This window comes from Hypomesus nipponensis, chromosome 17 (genome assembly GCF_054491055.1).
Source record: "Hypomesus nipponensis isolate SF chromosome 17, ASM5449105v1, whole genome shotgun sequence".
Lineage (NCBI taxonomy): Eukaryota > Metazoa > Chordata > Actinopteri > Osmeriformes > Osmeridae > Hypomesus > Hypomesus nipponensis.
Genome location: NC_140377.1, coordinates 1,730,001 through 1,743,757, shown reverse-complemented (window position 1 = coordinate 1,743,757; position 13,757 = coordinate 1,730,001). Strand labels below are relative to the sequence as shown.

Genomic DNA, 13,757 nt, shown 5'->3' with positions numbered 1-13,757 from the left:
CTCTCCTCCTCCTCCCGTTCACATTTACACCAAAGGTTTCATCCTACTGCGACATGGAGTGGGTTTAACTCCTTGTACAAAGTCCCATTTGCTTCGATGTCCGCCCCGGTAAAAACTGTGCCTGGAGAAATACAGACCTTTCTTGTCATTGAACTACAACCATTTCTATAGTTTCATATAACATAACGTTAAATAGCAAACTGCTATAATGGCTATGTAAACGACAGTGATAATTATTCATGTGAAAAAATAAGCCAGGTCTAGAACTTCCTGTGAAGTTATAAACGTGACTTTTAATGACCAGAACAGGTTATTTTAACAAGTTACTATCAATAGCTAATTGTAATCCAGCTATTGCTTTCTTAACCCTACACTCAGATTGTGCGCTTCACGCTTTCTTTCATCGACCGACAAGAGATCAGTAAACTTAGGCCTCTTAATAGTTCGTAGATCGAGACTTCAGACTAGAGGAGGTAGAGCATTCTTTGTTGCTGCTCCAAGACTTTGGAATAATCTTCCTCTGGAAATTAGAACAGCATCTTCCTTGTCCATTTTGACGGTGAGATTAAGGACCTTTTTGTTTATAAAAATGAACGTTGATGCGGTTATTCTGTTTGTCTGTGTCTGTTATCATTTTGTGGTCCTATTTAGCACTCTGTATAGCACATTGGTCAACGGAAGTTGTGTTTAATTGTGCTTTATAAATAAAGTGATTGATTGAAAACATGTCGCCCTCACGGATATCTCTTTCCAGATTCCAGGTATTGTGCATAGGAAATTAGGACTAGCAAGCAAGCAATCTGACAATCAGATAATTGAGTACATCATAATGTAGTTAAAGTGTTAGCTAGCTAGCCTAGCTCTAACATTCCTGCTCAAATACATTCATAGCTAGCTAGTGAAACTAGCTTTTACTGTGTGAGTTAGATAAACTTCATAATTGTCAATGTAGCTTGAAATGTACCATTTGAACCCCTTTCCCTCTGGCTTGAAGGGCAGCAACATAGAATCCTAGCTACATCTTTATTGTCATTTTTGGAAGATAACCTGAACTCCTCTTAAAAAAAAGCATTTTGTGAGCGGGAAGTAACAAAATTGCTAGCTACTGGAAGTTGTTGACCTCGATTTTGCAATAAGCGGAAGTGATGCGGGCATGGTGAACTGAAGTGGGCGAATGCAAGCGGACATGTCCTGTTGGGCTGCCGTCAACGCTTTTTTGCGAGAGGCAGTTAACGACAATGTTCCAAGCGTAACTATTGGCGTTTCGGTAATGATGAATTAAAAACAAAATAAAACTATTAATTAGTACGAATGTATTTTTCATATTTGATTTTTTATTGGTTTGGCTCACTTGCATTACCCTAATGAACCACTAGTGGGCCACAGCCCACAGGTTGGGAATCGCTGGTCTGGCGTATTCATGCATAGCCTAGCACAGCCCAGTATGACCACATGGTTGTCAAAGCAAAGCCTAGTATAGCGTGGTAGTGAAAAGTTATGGCCAGTGGCCTAAGTAGCCCTAAGCAAAATTATCATGTGTTAAATATTCATAAGGATAGGTTAGTGTTAAACTTCCTCTCTGGCACATCAGGGGAGAAGCTTGTACGAGAAACTTTAATACAAAACAGATTGAAGGTGCAACATCAGTGACACATACACACACCTTGTATTGAGACTATTTTGTCCACACATGCAGTTGGTACACTCAAGTACAGTCACCCTCCCTAGAGAAAGCATGAAGAACACTTACATAAGCTGTGTTGTATCCTGTCTTAAAGCCCTGAGAAAAACTCAAGCCTGTTATCCTCACACACATGTACCCCCTCACACACACACACACACACACACACACTCAGACACCCTCACACACACTCATATAGGTACACAGCAACACTCCCTCACTGTAAGTGAGGTGTAGTTAGTCTGCATGCCTGTATACTGTAGTATCTGTGATCATGTCAGCACATCAGGCTTGGTTGCTTTTACACGCATAGGCACAAACTCACACCTACACACAAATACTTGCGCATGCACACACAGGCTCTCTGCTTCGACTGTGTGTAGCATAATTGGTGCCCTGGGTGACAAGAGGCAGCTAGGAGAAATAGAGGACTGAGACGGACTGACACACACACATACGCCGAAACACACTCATGCACAAAAGCACTCAAATATTCACGCACACACACTTACACACACACATGCCTGTACGCACACCTGCACACCTGCACACGCACACATATGCATACAAGCAGACACACTCCTATAAACATATTCACTGCTGTTCAGCCACATGTAAATCCATGTAAAAACGGGACTGCAGAGCGAGAGAGAGAGAGAGAGAGAGAGAGAGAGAGAATGGAGATCGAGAGAGAGATGACGGAGGAGAAAAGACAGAGAAAGAAATGAAAAAGAGTGAAGGAGAGAGTGAAGGGAGGAAAGAAAGAGGGAGGGAGGAGAGAGAGGGTAAGGGGGAAGGGAGGAGATGAAGGAAGGGGTAGAGACAATCAGAGTGAGAAAACCAAGGTTGAACAAATGAGAAAAAGTCAGAGCAGGGAGACATACTGTCTACTTGACATTTTGACTTGCAGATACTCTTTCTAGTTGACATTTTCAACTTCTGTTTCTCTTTTATTAGATTCAGTGACCTCCTGAATCGTGTTGTTTGTGTTGAGGGAATATATGTGGGTCCAGTGTGTATTCATGCCTGCCTGTCTGTGTGTGTCTGTGACATCGAGGACGTCGTGATTGATGGCGGCCCACAGTGGCGGGCGGTCACTTCTCTGCAGGTTGCTGGCTAAGAGGTCTGATTGATGTCACAGCCCTGGGCCGCCCCACCAGCATCCTCCCCTCTCGTCAGACCCAGCTAACGGGCAGCACAACTCTGCGCCACAGATCCATCTGCCTCCGCATGACACAATGTCATGTATGCAAGGTGATGGAGATAAAGAGAAAGAGGAGGATGGAGGGAGGGAGAGAGAGAGAGAGAAAGGAGAGAGAGAGAAAGGAGAGAGAGAGATAGAGAGAGGGAGAGAGATGAATGGGATGAAAAGAGAGGACTGGAAAGAGCAAAACCTGGGTTGGTTAGAAAGATTGACCACATTTAAATCATTCAAAAAACAGTGCACGTGTTGTGTTCTAACTCAATCCCAGCAGCAGACAGGGTCCTGGGCTCTTCATTACCAGTGTTCTCAGTGATATCAAGCTGAAATGAAGCTCTCACTTCTGCTTAGTCTCATCTCATCAAGTCTTCATTATCTCGGCCCAGACTGAGCCTCCCAGGATCCCCTGCCCAGCTTCTAAACTCTAATATGAACACTGATTCTCCTGGATTGCTGGGTTATGTTACAGAGATGCTTGGTGTTTTTTTCAGGAAGGGGGATATAGTGGGAAGGGGGGATAGGGGGGAGGGGGATAGGGGAAAGGGGATAGGGGGATACCCTTGGGGAATTAAACGAGGGGTCTCATGGAGCTGCAGCTGGCTGATCAACTTACAGATGCTCCGGCTCTCCTGAGTCATCGCTGCACCTCGTCTGACTTCTAAACTTGAACTTGTTATTAAACTGTCCTCTACCATCTGTAGGGTTTGTGTGGGGATTCTCTATAGCTTTAACTGCTATTTCCTCTCCTCTCCGCTCCTCTCTTCCCCTCCCCTCCCCTGTCCTCTCCTCTCTTCCCCTCCCCTCCCCTCCCCTGTCCTCTCCTTTTCCCTCCCTCCCTCCCTCCCTCCCTCCCTCCCTCCCTCCCTCCCTCCCTCCCTCCCTCCCTCCCTCCCTCCCTCCCTCCCTCCCTCCCTCCCTCTCCCCTCCCTATCCCTCTCCCCTTCTCCCCTCCCCTCCTCGTGACAGACAGCACTGGCGCCAAGGCAGTCAGGACAGTAGAGGGGCTATCTGCATCTTCTCTCTCCAGGCAGAGTGACCTGGAGCTGGGGACATATCTGACAACCCCCTGCTGGAGGAAAGCCCTGGAGGAGACTGTCCTCTCTTTTTCACTCTCCTGCCATCTCGGCCCCTGTCACTCTCTCTTGCTCTCCATCTCTCTCTATATCTCTCTCTCACTTCACACACACAAACACACACACACTTGATCTTGGTCTCTCTATCTCAGGCCGATCAATAATAAATGACATCAGAGTTGTGTGCCGCAGGCTCTTTCCTGAGAATTTCCTGGTTTCTGGGGAGAGTGAGAAAATATTCAGATTGAGTAGAGACTGATCACTGAGAGAAACCAGCAGAGACCAGCGCCCAGAGAGACTAGCACACAGAAAGAGAGGGAAAGAGGAAGGAGGTAGGGAGAGAGGAAGCAGGGAGGAAGAGAGGAAGAAGATTGGGAGAGTGAATGAGAGAAGGAGAGAGGAAGGAGACAGGGAGAGAGGAAGGAGAGGGGGAGAGAGGGAGAGAAGGAAAGAGGAAGGAGAGATGGAGAGAGGAAGGAGAGAGGGAGAGAGGAAGGAGAGAGGGAGAGAGGGAGAGAGGGAGAGAAGGAAAGAAGAAGGAGAGAGGGAGAGAGGAAGGAGAGAGGGAGAGAGGAAGGATAGAGGAAGGGGAGAGGGAGAGAGGAAGGAGAGAGGAAGGAGAGAGGAAGGAGAGATGGAGAGAGGAAGGAGAGAGGAAGGAGAGAGGGAGAGAGGAAGGAGAGAGGAAGGAGAGAGGGAGAGAGGAAGGAGAGATGGAGAGAGGAAGGAGAGAGGGAACTGCTCTAAATTTGTAGCCCAGAATAGAGGCTCTCCAGGGGAGGAAGTGGGGGAGGTGGGCTGGGAAGGGGGGGTTTCTCTTCCCTGGATGCTATTCATCAGAGCAGGGTGCAGTCCGATTACAAGGCTGACACAAACACACATGCACACAACACCCCCCCCCCCCCCCCCCATAACTTGATTCTGACTGGAGAGAGAAACAGAGAGATAGAAAAAGAGAGGGAGAGAGAAAGAGAGTTGAGAAAATAGAGAGAAAATTGGATGAGAGAGAAAGAGAACATTTAAAGTTTTCCATGTTTTTTTAAATGTACATGTATTCTATCAGAGGTACTCTACCTCTACCTACTGGACACACACACACACACACAGACACACAGACAGACAGACACACACACAGACAGACAGACAGACAAACACACAGACAGACACACAGACAGACAGACAGACAAACACACAGACAGACACACACACACACACACACAGACACACACAGACAGACAGACAGACAGACAAACACACAGACAGACACACACACACACAGACACACACACAGACACACAAACAAACACACACACCTAATGTTATATGATACCTATCAACCTGTCAGGGCTGTAATAAGTGTCCCTGGGCAAAGATGATTTACATCTCTGTCACAGGCTGACAGGGGCAGCATAGAGAAACACACCCACACACACACACACACACACACACACACACACACACACACGCACACACTTTTAAACAAACACATATACACACACACACACACACACACACACACAAACACATATACACACACACACACACACACTTTTAAACAAACACACACACACACACACACATGCTTATTAGCATACATATGTGTTACCTGCCTCAGGTCTAGGGTTGCCTGAGCTGTGCATGCTTTGGTTTCCATTTTATTCTGGCAACAATTATTATGTAATAATTAATATATTTATGCATAAAAATATGCATAATTTATGCATATGCATTATCCACACATATCACACACACACATTTCAAGTTACAATACTATTCAGAAGAAAAAAAATACAACATCGTTTTAACTGTTATTGGAAGAGCTATCAAACACAAAAGACACAAGTAGCAAGTAGCCCTTGACTCTTGTTAAGTCGAAATCTAGCAAGGACGCCCATTGCTAGGGCTAACCCGCCAAATCTGCCACCTGCACTTTCCTTTCAACTTTAATATAACAGATTATTAATTTGTTAAACTTTATCCACCACATTTTTACATTGGTCATACTTTCTCTATATGTAATGTGAATACTACTATTAACTAACATTTGTGAATTTCTGAACACTCGTTTAAACCGTTGGTGCACTGCTTTGAAATGTGCAGTAAATCACCGATCCTATCAAAACTACAAAGTACTCCTCCGTTAAATGTCTTTACTAGTCACACATCACCAACACCTAGGGTTGCCAACCTTCCTGAATCGTCCTGGACATCCCGAATTATGGGTGATTTTGATCTGTCCCGTCAGCGTAGGGTTGCCAACTTCCTCAACCCAAAATGAGGGACAAAATGTCTACCAGCGCCCAGCGAGGCTGTGATTGGAATACGGCAACCCTACGGTCAGTGCAAAACTATGGCCGTTAGTGATGTGTCGTTCGTGAACGATTGTTCATAGTATGACTCGGGAGTAACTAGTTGTTTCAGAGAGTCTTCGTTCGCCTTCGGAAATAGGCATAGGAGTCATTGTGTGTCTCGGATTTGTTTTATGAAAGCTGAGGATAAGTTTTACAAGAGTATTATTTGTCTCAGTCCAAATGGTTTCTTTATTAATGGGATATGCCAACGTATCTATAATGATAAAATATTTTAGCAGTAGATTTCAAGTAAAAGTGATGGTAATCGGTTGTTATTGTATAAATGACTGATTCAATAATTAATCTTTACAGTTTCAGATATTCCATAAATGGTCCCATCAAATACCAGAAGTTTGACTCACCAGTACAACATTGAATTAAGTCAATACTTGGGAACGGTGACATTTGTCATCATGGGTGGTAGTTTTTATTTGAGTGTCAAAGGAGTAGGCTTGTCCAGGCCTGCAGTGCACCTGTACACAAAAGTAGAACGATCCACCTCCCAGCAGCCCAACTCTCCCTCAGTGGGATGCACTCCAACAACACTAAACCCGGGAGGGGTTAGGGAATAATTTAACATTTCGACATTAACAAGCCCAGCGACTTTCTTGAGAGCAGTGAGACTGCGAAGTGTGCATGTGAAGAAATGGCGTTCTTGTTATTAACATACGTGGTACTGTGCCTTTCTATCCACACTGGAATGGGACAAAGTGAGTACCATTTTTAATATAAGCAATTTGTTATGATATTTTTACACTGTCGATGTCAAAAGTATTTATTCCGAATGCTTAAGGATATCGGTGAGAAGGAGATAGCAGCTTATTTTATTATTTGCATTATTCCTGAAATGTTCATATGGGACTATATAAAAAAACACCCACATCACTGTTCATGTAAAGGAAACTGAAGTAATGTATTAATGATACATGTAGGCAATTACAAATTCAAATAATACATTTTTTAATCTGTTTTTCTGTTAAGTATGTTTTACAAGATTTCTCATATGAATCCCTTTTGTATGAATTTATGCAGTACAAAAACATATGACAAAATTATAGTAATAATACAAAACAATGTAGGTACAGAAATGCTGTGATCAATTCTGAGGGATGGGTTTGAACTTGAAAATTACACACTTGGCTTCACCAGAGACACACCCAAATAAACGGTACATACAATGAGAAAGGATCTCACTGGTTGAGCCAGTATTGAAACTGGCCTGTTATTCAACCCAACAGGTACACTAGGTTCCAGAAAGGAATCATGGGAACAATAATAGATGGATAATAATGGATATAATAACTTGAAAGGGATTAACAAGGTGGGGTTGGGTTTGAGAAATAGTGACCAAACTGGATGTAGTTAGTAGACTGAAACAATTTAAAAATGAATGGATTTTCAGTATGAGTCATAAAAACTTGTCACAGTTTTTTAAATAGTGTATGTTAACTGTGTATTTGTGGAATATTTAATGGTATATTTGATCAAAATCTTCTACTGAGTTTCCTGTAAACATTTCTCACTTGTTCCTCTGCAGTTGAATTGGTGGACTATACTCCTATATTAACACCTTACGACCTTCCTGGGAAATTGACTACCAACACAGCCACACTGACAAAACCAAGCTGTTACTTTGACAACGTAACCAGTTTGCTCTGCAATTCTGTTCAGTGTGAAATATGGTTGGTGCCAGCAATAAATGAAGGTATTTCTTGAAAATCTTTTTTTCCAGGGATGAATTCAGAACAGGATTGTGATGAAATTGCAATGTTGAACGAACGGACAACCAATACATTATTTGAATATCAATTTGGAGTTAAATACCTTTAGAACACGATTAAAGAATTTCAATGTGGCAATGTACACTTACAATGCATAATTAATTCACATTCAACACATTTCCACCATAGGAGTAACCACTTTCGATGACAACAAGACAACTCCAGACATTGTCAGCCTGTCTCCATATCCAACAGCCTTCTCTTCCAAAAACTATTTCCTCACCTTGGTTGGTGTTACGACTGACTTTCCCTGCCCCCCCAACTCTGCAACAGACTACTTTAGAGTTGGTGCTGAGGGAAGCTGCTCCACCACCAACTGCAATGGAGAGTTACCTGTTGGTTCAACTGCCAGGTAACATCCACCCTTCTTTTATCCTAGTGTCTCCATCTTGGAAGGAAGTATAACCTTAAACTAAGAATTGTTTTTCAATCTAAATATTTTGCTTCCAGATTCAAGTATCTCCTTATCGACCCATCGAATGGTACTGTTCTGGCAGAGACTCAGTGGTCTGATGACATCCTTCTGTACTCTCGTAAGGGAAACAGTCAGTTTACAAACTGAATCTATACCATGCATCTATAATATCAAGCGAAGTATGTGTTTTTATCAACTCAGAATACATTTGAAAATGAAAATAACAACTTGCGTTCCTTTCCAGCGAAAGACCCAAGCACTATAAATGACAGCCTTGCAGGAAGGTGGGCATCCATGATAGTCATCATCGCAATCCTGTGTGTGGCTGTGGCCTTGCTGCTGATATTCCTTCTAGCTATGCTGATTTACGCCTGGTGAGTGTTATAGATGGACCTTTTGCATTGAGTTTGTCGACTAGCGTTCTGTAACATGTGACCAAACATACTACAACTGACTTGTCCCCTGTCCTTACTCTTACGTCACAACAGTTGCTGTCGGCAAGAGAAGCAGACAATCCAAAAATCGGACTCCCTGAGCATCCGCAGATATGACACTCACCACTTCAGGGACCAGGACAATCCAGCCTATCAGGGCGATGTTGAGGGATTCTCTCGTTTCAAGGCTGAGACACCTCACTAAGCTCAAAAGTGGCTCTGACAATGATCTACCAGAAGCTAAACCTGCCACAGAAGTATAGTGATGTAGTGACGGTCATGTTGGGACCGTTTCTAATGTAAGGTTCTGTCATTGAATGCGTTGCAGACCGTTTTGGTCAATGTTTATGGAATATATACAGTACAAATGTTTCTTATGAATAAAGGCACTATACTTTACAATTGGCATGTATGCCATTATTGGGCGGGGGGGGGGGGGAGGGGAGGTCAATTCAAGGTAATATCAACAATAGGGAGTCAGGTGGCTGAACGGTTAGGGAGTCGGGCTATTAATCAGAAGGTTGCCGGTACAATTCCCTGTGCGTGAAAAATGATGTTGTGTCCTTGGGCAAAGCACTTCACCCTACTTGCCTCGGGGGAATGTCCCTGTACTTACTCTAAGTCGCTCTGGATAAGAGCGTCTGCTAAATGACTGTTGTAATGGAAGTGTTGATCGGCCATGACTGATGTAAACGCAGCCAACATGTCCGACTTGAAGGATTTATTTTTATTTTTGTAAACGCTATATATTCAACCCGCTACATATGCATGTGTTCACACACAGATGGTTAGTGTGGTTCAGAGGTTGAATATTTGACTGCAGATCAAGAGGTTGCAGGTTCAAATCCCCATTGTGATGATTTGGGTAAAAGCATCTCCTAAATGAAAACATTCCATTACACACCCACGCAGGCTCTAATGCTGAAATATGTTTTCAACAGAGAGAACAGACAGTATTGTCCCCATTCCTCCAAAATTAGATGCTGTGTGACTCACACAACACTGTGTGTGTGTGTGTGTGTTTCATAAAAGTTGAGAACAACTTCTCATTTCGTGTTTCTGACACAGCAGGAACACAAAAATGTGGCTCCAGAGAAACTCTTGGAGTTTCCCAGTTGGGCTTGACACTTGGTGAGCTGTGTGTGGGAGTCAACAGCAGGCTGGCAGCTCTGGGGACTGGAGACCAGAGGACAGGCTGGCGTCAGTCTGACAGGGGACGGAATTCAGATGTTTTTATCCAGCCAGCCAGCCAGCAGTCTATAATAACGAGTGTATACAGAAGATAGAATGTTGGAGGTGGAACACCGGACAGTAAGGTTCCATAGAACTAACTCTGTCTTCATTGTATTAGACCATTGTGACACCATTGTTCATGAATTCATAAACCTACATGTAAGGGAACACAGGCAGGAGACCAGCAGCATTGTCGTGCATCTCTGTCCTTGTCTTAGGTATTCACAGATCCCAGACAGACAGACAGACAGACACACACACACACTCTGTGGAAAGCCCAGACATAGCGGCATTCACCTCTTCATTCCCTCACAGACTAGATAACTATGGCTTTAATGGGGCTGCATTGTGTATTTCAAATTTTTGGTTCTTTTTTTTTGGAATAATGATACGTGAAGAATTTAACAAGACACAATATGGGGGTGAGGGTAGTAACCATGGGTACTGCTGTAGCCATAGTAACAGTAGTTTTGACAGGGTGAGTTGGAGATGGGCTCCTAGGTGGATATCTTCACAGGGGTAGAGTATTGTTTAACACGTTGTGGAATGGAAACCGAGCTCAGATACTTGGTGTCTCAGTGTAGCTGATGTACATCGGTTAAACTCCCTCCTCAGGTAGGTATACAGGCCGTCTGCGCTAGAAAACAGGTAACTTTTTGTTGGCGTTGCTGGTAGCTTGATATGTCGGAGGTGGCGGGTTTGATAACCAGTCAGGGCGAGTTTCGGCTGAGTGTACCTCCGACGGGGGCGTGGCCACGTCTGTTACATCAGGGTATGGGCGAGAGAGAGAGAGAGAGAGAGAGAGAGAGAGAGAGAGAGAGAGAAGCAGTGCAATGTTGTGAATTTGTTGTGCTGATAAAGTTTTGGAATGAAGGCGAGCAATGATCTACAGAGAAGACTGAGAGCACAAGGTGTCTGCTTCCTACTACACACACACACACACACGTGTGCGATGTGGATATGTAAATACTGTTTGTGTGTGTGTGAGTGAGTGTGTGAGCGTGTGGCCAGCGTGTGTGTAGTAGGAAGCAGACACCTTGTGCTCCCAGCAGTCTTCTGTGTGCTCTGTAAATCAGTGTTCGCCTTCATTTCAAAACTTCATCAGCTTTTGTTTCAGTGTGTGTGTGTGTGTGTGTCTGAAATGAACTTGGTTTCACGTAAGAAGTAACATAAACACTGCAGCGCACTTCAGTCTCTGTTGCTGTTGGAGTTTAGAGGCTCCCGTTAGCGCCCCATCCTCATGACCTATGACCCTGCGGAATGGAGAGAGGGAAAGGAAGAGAGAGAGTGAGAGGAGGAGGGATGGACAGAGAGACAGGGATAGAGAGATGGAGAACAAGAGGAAGAAGGAATGAGAGAGAGAAGGGAAGGGAAGTGTTTTTCATCTCTATTTTGGCAGGTTCACCCAGCCGTGAGGAGACAAGCTGACGCAGATCTGTGTGGATAGAAACAAAGATGAAAGCACAGAGAGAGAGAGAGAGAGAGAGAGAGAGAGAGAGAGAGAGAGAGAGAGAGAGAGAGAGAGAGAGAGAGAGAGATTCTCTCTTCCAGAGTGGTGTCAATATGTCTCACCATGAAAGAGGACACACACACACCACTCAACACCTGCACACATCCGTTGAATGCATGTGAAGCAAGTGTTACGGCCTCTTCCGAATGCATTGAGGTTAGATTAATCTGAGCTCAGGTCAGCTGACCACTCACTGATCCACGCCTCAGAGTGTTGCTAATCTGATCTCTCTGACACGCCAGCCTCGCAGATTACAAAGGTTACTTCATTTGATGTAACTAAAGTCTAGAGTTTGCTTGTCTGTTCGCTGGCAGGATTCAGGTCCTCTGTAATACGGGTGCACTGCCAAAATCACAGAATACTGCATCACGGAATTGGAATAAATGTTCAGTTGAAGAATAATTTGAAAGTGAGCCGTGCTGATGAGTGAAGAATGTAATAAATGTTGAATGCATTTATAGGGGAGGGAGGAGGGCAGAGGGTGGGGGGAAAGAGGAGGGGAAGGAGGAGGGGAGGGAGGAGGGTGGGGGGAAAGAGGAGGGGAAGGAGGAGGGAGGAGGGGAGAGGGTGGGGGGAAAGAGGAGGGGAAGGAGGAGGGAGGAGGGGAGAGGGTGGGGGGAAAGAGGAGGGGAGGGAGGCAGAGGAAGGGGGAAGATTAAGGGAAAACTGCTGGTTTAGGCCACGGAGGTCACAAGAGAGAGTGTGTGTAAGTGTGTGTATGTAAGTGTGTGTGTAAGTGTGTGTGTGTGTTTCCATGCATGATCAATGTATGAGGATTCCCTCACTAACCCTGACTCCTGCTGGAGAGGGATGGGAAAGCAGCTGACACCCTGGCCTCGAGATATCTCTGCTTGTGTGTGTACGTGTGTGTGTACGAGTGTGTGTACGTGTGTGTGTACGTGTGTGTGTACGTGTGTGTGTTTGTTTGAAGGTTTGTGTGTGAATTCGAATCCATCCATACTTCCAGCCATGTTGGATCAATTCTGTTCTAAAGAAATTCCCCCTTTCACTTACTCTCTCATACTCTCATACTCTCTCTCTCTCTCTTTCTCTCTCTCTCCTTCTCTCTCTCTCTCTCTCTCTCTCTCTCTCTCTTTCTCTCTCTCTTTCTCTCTCTCTCTCTCTCTCTCTCTTTCTCTCTCTCTCTCTCTCTCTCTCTTTCTCTCTCTCTCTCTCTCTCTCTCTCTCTCTCTCTCTCTCTTTCTCTCTCTCTTTCTCTCTCTCTCTCTCTCTCTCTCTTTCTCTCTCTCTCTCTCTCTCTCTCTCTCTCTCTCTCTCTCTTCCTCTCTCTCTCTCTCTCTCTCTCTCTCTCTCTCTCTCTCTCTCTCTCTGTGGCAGTGCAACAATAGGTGGTTCACACAGTTTGGGAAGAAATTAATAGAAACAAAAAATGATTCTGGGTTTTAGGGAGAGGAGGAAAGAGGGGAAGGAAAGAGGGGGAGAGGAGAGGCGGAGAGAGGGGAGGAGGGAGAGAGGAGAGGCTTAAAACAATCTTGGTCCTAATTCCTTTATATCAGTGCTTCAGAATTGGAAGCTAAACAGATCATGTATAGGATATTATTCTTTCCTCTTCTCCATCAGTAACTGTAAGTGAGAAACAACTGAGTTGCAATTTAAATTTACATAGCAAACACAGAGGTCTATCCTCTCTGCGCCGGGAGGGGAAAATGATGTTTGCCAAGCGGATGAAGATACAAATTACATTAGTTCTAACAGTCTAACGCCTCATATCTCTATGAGTCATCAAAAGACGCAGGTATGGAAATGAATACCAATGATTTGTTCCCATGTCCTCACCATCCTCACAGACAGTCAACCAGCCAGCTAGCCAGCCAACCAGTTTAGAAGTCAACCAGCTTGCTAGCCAGCCAACCAGTTTAGCAGTCAGCCAGCCAGCCTTGAGCATGGAAACTCTCTCCCACACCCATGCACACCTGGGAGCAGGTTAAGATAGGCAGCTAACTTAATCTGTGGTGTAGAACTGTGGTCTGCCTGGAGCGACATCATGTGTATGTGTGGTCAAAAGTCAAAGTTGGCTGAATATGTATAACCCTGTAGAGAGAGACTGTGTGCCTTCC

At 44.5% G+C, this 13,757-nt stretch overlaps 1 long non-coding RNA gene across 1 annotated transcript; it reads left to right on the top strand.

Annotated features, from left to right (window-relative positions):
* Positions 1 to 6,694: 6,694 nt before the first annotated feature.
* Positions 6,695 to 9,332, top strand: LOC146252897 (uncharacterized). Its single transcript, XR_014731911.1, has 6 exons — positions 6,695 to 7,016; positions 7,844 to 8,011; positions 8,217 to 8,439; positions 8,538 to 8,620; positions 8,747 to 8,876; positions 8,991 to 9,332. It is a non-coding gene; the product is annotated as an uncharacterized LOC146252897 (long non-coding RNA).
* The last annotated feature ends 4,425 nt before the right edge of the window (positions 9,333 to 13,757 follow it).